This window comes from Salmo trutta, chromosome 30 (genome assembly GCF_901001165.1).
Source record: "Salmo trutta chromosome 30, fSalTru1.1, whole genome shotgun sequence".
NCBI classification, from domain to species: domain Eukaryota; kingdom Metazoa; phylum Chordata; class Actinopteri; order Salmoniformes; family Salmonidae; genus Salmo; species Salmo trutta.
In genome coordinates, this window is record NC_042986.1 from 41,898,621 (window position 1) to 41,907,963 (window position 9,343).

Genomic DNA, 9,343 nt, shown 5'->3' on the forward strand with positions numbered 1-9,343 from the left:
GCTGGACTTATTTTATACAGACCACTGAAAAATCTTATCGTTGTTTGGGCCATGGTTAGAAAACCACTTTGAATAACTAGTTCTGGAAAGTGCTTAAAAATATATATATATATATATAAAGAATTCCTTTAGTAGAAAATTGTGGTTTGATCATTGTGGTTTTGCTTTACATACATTGATTCGACTTAGCTTGACCATAGCTCAACAAAAACAACATGTTTTCATGTTGAGAATACTAATGTAGGTCTATGAAAACAGCCCTTAGTAAAAACTGTGGTACATCCCTTCAAGATGGAATACGCATTAGGGCAAAACGGCACCTTTTATTATTGGTTTTATGGATGAAACGAAGGCGAGGCGCCGTCGAAACAGTGTGGTACAATCAATCGTAGTAGTAGTATATATTCTTCTGTTCCATCGCGCATGGGAGGGGGTTCATTGTTGGCAGTATATTGAACTTCTGTTGTAATATCCCAAAACGAACATGTCAATTTCACCATCAAGGAGTCCAGCTTTAAATACTATAATCAGTGTTAACCTTGAACCACATCACATGTACTGTATTCCGTAGAAGAATTTCACATTTTATATAGTTGGTATAATGGGGGAAAAAAAAATGTATGGATTATATCACAAGTTTAAAAAAAACTTTAAAGCAACTACTGTTTTTAATGTTATTATAAACTGGGTGTTTCGAGCCCTGAATGCTGATTGGCTGACAGCCAGGGTATGACAATTTGTATTGTTCTAATTACGTTGGTTACCGGTTTATAATAACAATAATGCACCTCGGAGGTTTGTGGTATACGACCAATATACTACGGGCTAAGGGATGTATCCAGGCACTCCTCGTTGCGTCGTGTCTAAGAACAGCCTTTTACCCGTGGTATATTGGCCATATACCACATACCCCCCGAGGTGCCTTATTGTTTAAATATCTCACTCAGATAACACAAGCTGATTCCCCCTAAGAAGAATACATTTTTAAATAAAGTCTTATCTGATACAAAAATGGGCATGGGTCAACTTCTTTGTGCTCAATTGTTTGCTTTTAATAAAAGAGAAAGGCATTGGTAACTTTCATTATTTTACTAATTTATGTTAATGTCATTGCTTTGAATACACAAGCTATTCGATCGTTGGCACATGTATTTTCTGTAAAGATGCATCTGAGAAATGCAGGATATTTGTTTAGGCAACACTCCAGACTAGCGCTGTACTGCAGTAAAGTAACAGAAAACAAAGGACAGTGTCAAGAGATCAGATCTTCTAATCCAGGCTCATGTCCTCATCGTCATCCTTCTTGTCTTTATCCCTGTCAGTCCCTTCCATGGCTTTGGCAAACGCTTCCACATCTAAACAACAAAGGGGGTTTCAGGGCTTTGCTGAAGGGCACAGCAGTAGGCAGCAATATGGGTATATTGACGCCAACCTCTGGTTACAGCCTGTCTCTAACTTCAAGGCAACTGCTGCACCCCTGTTTGCCACGGTGTGCTTACTGCTTGTGGAGATGTGTAATGACTGACGTGTGTGGGGGGGTGGGGTCACCTTCCTTTGTTAGCTGCATCAACAGCCGCTGAGGGCAGACCAAACTGGTTTCATGAGAGGTCCGAGCTGTCCTGACGCCAGGCACTGCTAAACATACCATCGCCTGGGAGAGGAGAGAGGGAGAGAGAGACACAGAGTGAAAGAGGAGAGAGAGAGAGACACAGATGAGAGAGAGAGAGAGAGACACAGAGCGATGAGGAGTAGAGAGACACAGAGAGAGAGAGGAGACACAGAGAGAGAGAGAGACACAGAGAGAGAGAGAAGAAGATGAGAGAGGACACAGAGAGAGAGAGAGACACAGAGAGAGCGAGAGAGAGAGCCACAGAGAGAGAGAGAGCCACAGAGAGAGAGAGAGACACAGAGAGAGAGAGAGACACAGAGAGAGAGACACAGAGAGAGAGACACAGAGAGGAGAGACACAGAGAGAGAGACACAGAGAGAGAGACACAGAGAGAGAGACACAGAGAGACAGAGAGTTCAGTATTTAAGGGAATGTTGAGGAGGTCCTTTGTCAGTCATACTGATCAAATGTTTCTCTATAAACTAGGAGATATACTGTCGTGACTGCATTTAAAAAATATGTACTGCGTTTAAAAAAAAAGAATCCTTTACCTGTTGGAACTGTGGCGAGGTGAGTGTGTTCTGTATCTCTTCTGCACTCTGAGGGTAGAGACTCTCCCGAGGGCAGGTAGGGAGGAGCCTCTGCTGTACCTCGAGGTTAGACAGGATAGGAGCCATGATCTCCGGGGTACACACACTGGCCAGGTCCACTGAGGAGAGGGTCAACACAATGAGAAAATATACACTATTACTTCATAAAGACAACACCGGCATAATGCCAGATATGTTACGGTCTACTCATATGAAGGAAATTAACTGTAGTCATGTATTGCCTACACTTTATTATTAAAATAAAGTCCTCCCTATTCAGACATCTAAAAACAAGCTAATTGTTAAAAAGAAAAGTGAAAAACAAAGCCACTTTTTTTTTCACAGCAGGTGTAAATTATCTGTAAAAATGTATACTACTTCTTCCCAATCAATTTCCATTTTCAGTCGTCTGCTTACCGTCACCTCCCTGTACGGCGACGGCAGCCGACATGGCTGGTACGTTCATAGTGGCCAGGATGCTCTGCAGGTCGCTGAGCTGGATGGGCTGGGTGGGGGAACCGATGGCTGCAGGCACTACGGGGGTCTGGGCTGCAACAAATCAACGTTTATTGGTCACAGACAGGACGTGACCTAGGGTGTTCTAAGCCGAAACCTCAGGCACAAACGTCTACAGTGTCGGCAGGTTAACCCTAACAACTGCCCTTTGACACAAACTTTCATCCCCCCCCCCCCCGTTTCTACATATTCAATAAACTGTGTGTGTGTGTACACACACACACACACACACACACACACACACACACACACACACACTATATATAATACACACACAAAAGTATGTGGACACCCCTTCAAATTAGTGGATTCGGCTATTTCAGCCACACCCATTGTTGACAGGTGTATTCAATCAAGCACACAGCCATGCAATCTCCATAGACAAACATTGGCAGTAGAATGGCCTTACTGAAGAGCTCAGTGACCTTTAACGTGGCACCGTCATAGGATGCCACCTTTCCAACAAGTCAGTTCGTCAAATTTCTGCCCTGCTAGAGCTGCCCCCCGGTCAAAAGTTCTGTTTTTGCAAAGTGGAAACGTTCTAGAGCAACAACGGCTCAGCCGCAAAGTGGTAGGCCACACAAGCTCACAGAACGGGACCGCCCGAGTGCTGAAGTGTGTAAAAATCGTCTCGTCCTCGGCTGCAAACACTCACTACCGAGTTCCAAACTGCCTCTGGAAGCAACGTCAGCACAATAAGTGTTTGTCGGGAGCTTCATGAAATGGTTTCCATGGCAGAGCAGCCTAACAACACCTTTTGCAATGCCTGGAGTGGTGTAAAGCTCGCCGCCATTAGACTCTGGAGCAGTTGGAAACACGTTCTCTAGAGTGATGAAACACGCTTGGCAGATGTCAGGAGAACGCTACCTGCCCCAATGCATAGTGCCAACTGTAAGTTTTGGTGGGAGGAGGAATAATGGTCTGGGGCTGTTTTTCATGGTTCGGGCCCCTTAGTTCCAGTGAAGGGAAATCTTAACGCTACAGCATACAATGACATTCTAGATGATTCTGTGCTTCCAACTTTGTGATAACAGTTTGGGGAAGGCCCTTTCCTGTTTCAGCATAACAATGCCCCCATTAACAAAGCGAAGTCCATACAGAAATGGTCCGTCTAGATCGGTGTGGAAGAACTTGACTGGCCTGCACAGAGCCCTGACCTCAACCCCATCAAACACCTTTGGTATGAATTGGAATGCCGACTGCCCAACATCAGTGCCCAACATCACTAATGCTATTGTGGCTGAAGGGAAGCAAGTCCCCGCAGCAATGTTCCAACATCTAGTGGAAAGCCTTCCCAGAAGAGTGGAGGCTGTTATAGCAGCAATGTTCCAACATCTAGTGGAAAGACTTCCCAGAAGAGTGGAGGGCTGTTATAGCAGCAATGTTCCAACATCTAGTGGAAAGCCTTCCCAGAAGAATGGAGGCTGTTATAGCAGCAATGTTCCAACATCTAGTGGAAAGCCTTCCCAGAAGAGTGGAGGCTGTTAGAGAAGCAATGTTCCAACATCTAGTGGAAAGCCTTCCCAGAAGAGTGGAGGCTGTTATAACAGCAATGTTCCAACATCTAGTGGAAAGACTTCCCAGAAGAGTGGAGGCTGTTAGAGCAGCAATGTTCCAACATCTAGTGGAAAGCCTTCCCAGAAGAGTGGAGGCTGTTATAGCAGCAATGTTCCAACATCTAGTGGAAAGCCTTCCCAGAAGAGTGGAGGGCTGTTATAGCAGCAATGTTCCAACATCTAGTGGAAAGCCTTCCCAGAAGAGTGGAGGCTGTTATAGCAGCAATGTTCCAACATCTAGTGAAAGACTTCCCAGAAGAGTGGAGGCTGTTATAGCAGCAATGTTCCAACATCTAGTGGAAAGACTTCCCAGAAGAGTGGAGGGCTGTTATAGCAGCAATGTTCCAACATCTAGTGGAAAGACTTCCCAGTAGAGTGGAGGCTGTTATAGCAGCAAAAGGGGGGACCAACTCCATATTAACGCCCATGATTTTGGAATGAGATGTTGGACGAGCAGGTGTCCGCATACCTTTGGTTCATGTAGTGTGTGTAAATATATATTTACACAATAAAATATAAAAGTAGTGGTAATGGTAATACCAGTAAACCAGTGTAATACTAATAGACAGAAGATATGGTAATAACAGTACCAGCAGGAGTGGTGGGGGTGACAGTGGGGGAGGCAGCGGATGGTGGCAGCGGGGGGTAACCGGAGTGGTGGGGGCCACGGTCGAACTGATCCTGGTGGCGGCGGAACCGGAAGATGGGGTGACGGCCGCAGACTGACTACGGGAGCTGTGGCGGGGAGGGAAGAGCGGAGGAATTATAAATGATTGTTATGATGCTGTAAATCGTAGCATAGCTTGTATCCATGTAAATAGTCTACGCAAAAAAACAATATATATATATATATATATATATATATATATATATATATATAGTACAAAATTCTAATAACTTAACAGTCTATACAGAAAGGACATTTGGTAACACAGTACATGAAACTGTCAAACCAATCTGAGGAGAAAAACCCACCAATTAGCTAATATAACATGCTATTTAACAGATGATTTAATCCAAAACGACTTACAGTCAATGTGTGTATACATTTCACGCCCGGGTAGCCTCTGGGAATCCCCCTGCTAGGGCCCCTTACCTGGAGGATGAGGAGCTGGTAGCAGGGCCTCCACTGCCTAACAGACTGGCCAGACCTGGTCCTGCTAGGGCCCCTAGACCACCAAGTCCCTCCCAGACCAGTTGGTCCAATCAACTGCATCAGCTGTGTATGGCTCATGTTACCCAGGAGGCTTTGCAGGCACCCTCACCTGGGAGGAGGCGGGGGGGGGGAGAAAAAATAATACAAATCTGAACTTAGAGACGAAACAATTCAAATAAATTGTTATGAATGTTGAGCGGTCTGTGTGTGTCCTACCTCCTAGAGCAGACAGCTCATGGCTGCTACTACCTCCACTGCCCAGTGCTCCAGGCATGGGAGGGTTGTTCAGGTACTCATTCACCTTACGGCAATACTCCTCATCTTTGTCTGATTTAGGCTCCTGGTCAATCACAGGAATCAATAACATTAAGAGATCGATATCAAAAGTATTGGCTCTTGGTGACAAGAGAAATGAATAACATCATAATGAAGGAATAAATGTGAAGTAAAAAAATAAAAAGTGTTTTATATCATATTTTAAAAAACAGCTGATGAATCTAACACTGTAAAAGTGTGAAAACATATGATCGGTGTTATTTCCTGATAGTTGAAAATACAAATCAACACTGGACCTTTTAAAATCAACAGGTTTGCATGGGCGGCAGTTTTTTGCTTTCCATGGTGACATCACCATACGTAAAAAAAATAAAATAAATTAAATTGGTTAACAGACCAATAACAAAGAGAGTTCCAAATCTCTCTACCAATAACAGCTAAGTTTCAGTTCTTGCTTGAGAAATAGTTATTTGGCTCATTTTTTATATTTGTTTTGCAAATTTGAATGGAAACCTATTACAGTAAGATATGGAATTGTTCCCCACAATACATTGAATATGGATATTAAAAAAAAACAGCTGCTTTGGGCCTTTAAGAAAAGGTCTTCCAAAATCCTATTATTTCCTTGACTGGTCTCAGACCCATTTATGCCGTCTTGCCAAACTCCTATGGTCATTGTCACACATTTGGCAAGACTCGTGTTATGCTAATGTAATGTGTAATGTTAATTCAACCCTCACCTGCATCCAGAAGAACAGCCTCTTGGATCCAGCCTTGAACTTAAGCACAAACACGCGTCCAGTAGTACACTGGCTCACCTTCTTGAACTCACAGTCATCAGGGAAGATGATCAGGTCCTGGAAACAACAAAACAAGGATATTATAAAACTTACCGGAAACCATCGCAGTTTTTTTTTTTATTGGGTTAATCTTGTATAAAGTCGTTAGATATTCTTCGGTTTATATACTGTTTTGCTACAATAGACATCATAGCCTGATATAAGATCTGTTCGTGCAGTTTCACAAACTCCATTGCTGCCATCTTTGGCAAACCAAAAATTGGGACCAGGCTAGAGACACTACGCCATCTGATTCAATTTGATTCGATTCAACTTGATCTGATTCGATTCAACTTGATCTGATTCGATTCAACTTGATCTGATTCGATTCATCTTGATCTGATTCGATTCATCTTGATCTGATTCAACAATCCACTCACATCATCAACGTTTCCAGACCCCCGGTCCTTCCAGCAGAAGTGGATGAGGGAGTCGTCTGTCTGTTGGACGTACACACTTGCCCTTTACGTTTGTCCGGTGTCACAGTGCTACCCTTCATGGTCATCTTACCGGCACGAAACTCCACCAGGTATTTACTGGACGAGCCCCGGGAGCCTGACACCAGGCTGGGGAATAGGGCACCTGAAGACATGTTGATCCTCGGGTTGTTGACAGACACGTAGGATGGTTAGTTTACTTCTGAAGTAGGAGGAGACAAGGGAGAGAAATAAATTCTTCCCTGACCTAGTAGACAGTTGCACAAGCATGCTTAAAAATGACTATTAACGACATAGTATTGTAAAGAAGCCAGATGTTGAGGTCTTGGGCTGGCATGGTTACACGTGGTCTGTAGTTGCGAGGCCGATTGGATGTACCTACCAATTCTCTAAAATGACGTTGGAGGCTGGTTATAGCAGAGAATTTAACTGTAATAATTCTCTGGCAGCAACTCTGGTGGACATTCCTGTAGTCAGCATGCTGATTGCACACTCCCTCAAATCTTGAGACATCTGTGACATTGTGTTGTGACACAAAACTGCTAAATTTGAGCGTGGCCTTTTAATGTCCCCAGCACAAGGTGCACCTGTGTAATTATCATGCCGTTTAATCAGCTTCTTGATATGCCACACCAGCATCGCAGTGCTAGAGGCGTCACTACAGACCCGGGTTCGATCCCGGGCTGTATCACAACCGGCCGTGATTGAGAATCCCATAGGGCAGCGCACAATTGGCCCAGCGTCATCCGGGTATTGGGGGGGGGGGGGGGATTTGGCCAGGGTAGGCCTTCATTGTCAAATTAGAATTTGTTCCTAACTGACTTGCCTAGTTAAATAAATATTAAATAAAGAAAAATCTAACCTGTCAAGTGGATGGATTATCTTGGCAACGGAGAAATGCTCACTAACAGGGATGTAAACAACTTTGTGCGCAAAATCTGAGAGGAAAAACTCCGTCCGTATGGAACATTTCAGGGATCTTTTATTTCAACTCATGAAACCAACACTTTACATGTTACGTTTTTTTTTTTTACATTTTTGTTCAGTGTAGCTAGCTAGAAAATATTTGTTTGGACAATTCAACTGCAGTTTCAAGACGAGACAAACCAACCAAATATGTTGTTTAGCTAACTATCAACAAGAAATGTATAGGATGGAAACATACAATCTGAAAAACATTTAGCTTCCAGGCAACTTAGCTAACGTTTCCTTTAAAATGATAGCATTAGCTAGCTATATATATATATATATATAAATAAAAGACTGTCTGGCTGTGTCATGATACTTGCTCGCTAGTTAGCATAAGCTAAGTAGCTAGCTAACGTTAGCTCATGACAAGGCTAAAACTCAAATCTGAGGACGGGACTAGTTTTTCAAAACCGTAATTCTCAAGAAAAACCCATACCGATGTTCTCTGAAATTTAACGGAATAATTCATCTTTCTACATTTCGTATTTATATATATTTTTTTATTGAATTACCTGAAGTTTAGCTGGCAACAAAAGTTATTTCTTGTATCAGACTTCCTCGTTGTTCTTCTTCGTGGGGGTTTGTGAACTGTTTGCTTCTTCTATGGTGACTCTTTCGCAATTCCACCAGTAGAAAACATGAACAGCGCCACCCACAGAAATGGCAAGCACATTGGCCTCTGCATTTCCTGTGTGTTTTATTTTATTTTCCTGGATCTCAAACCCAAAGATATACTGCTCAATTTTAAATGTGTGTTGTCCTGTGAGATTTTGTAAACAGAGATTAAAAGGCTTCCAAATACTATATATATAAAAAAAAGTGTATAATGGAAAGTCATACATGACTTAACCATTACAAATAAAGTTTATTACAACGAATGCCCCTTGCTTAGATAGGTTTTGATGCTTTGTCCTCGTTTGCTACACTAGTGTCAAATGTGGGTCTCGAGGCCACCAAAGATGCGTGACAATAGAACTCTAGGATGGTCATAGTTCTATTTAATTCTACATGTGCATGCCTCTCTGATGGCCTCACAAGCGCCATCCCACTTCTGACACCAATGTCTCATATGCACGGCAACTGGGAAGTAGTCCTCCATAGGAATGAATGGAATTCTACAGTATTGCAATTACATTTTTCAAGGACAAAATTACATGTATTTATGTATTTATGTAATTGGGACAGTAACAGTAAAACTTTCAAAAATTATACTTTAAGGAAAAAGGTTGTATATATTTGTTCATGTTTTATTTGTATGTTTAGCGCACATAATATTTCTTATACAAGCATTTTGCTACACCTGCAATAACATCTGCTAAATATGTTAATGTGACCAACAACATTTTAGTTGATTTAAAAGTATGCATTAAGGTGTCTGGAATAGAATAAACATGT

The 9,343-nt window shown here is 42.5% G+C and overlaps 1 pseudogene; it reads right to left on the reverse strand.

Moving 5' to 3' along the window:
• Positions 1-1,269: 1,269 nt before the first annotated feature.
• LOC115168781 (proteasomal ubiquitin receptor ADRM1-like) lies at positions 1,270-8,573 on the reverse strand (annotated as a pseudogene).
• Between the last annotated feature and the right edge of the window lie 770 nt (positions 8,574-9,343).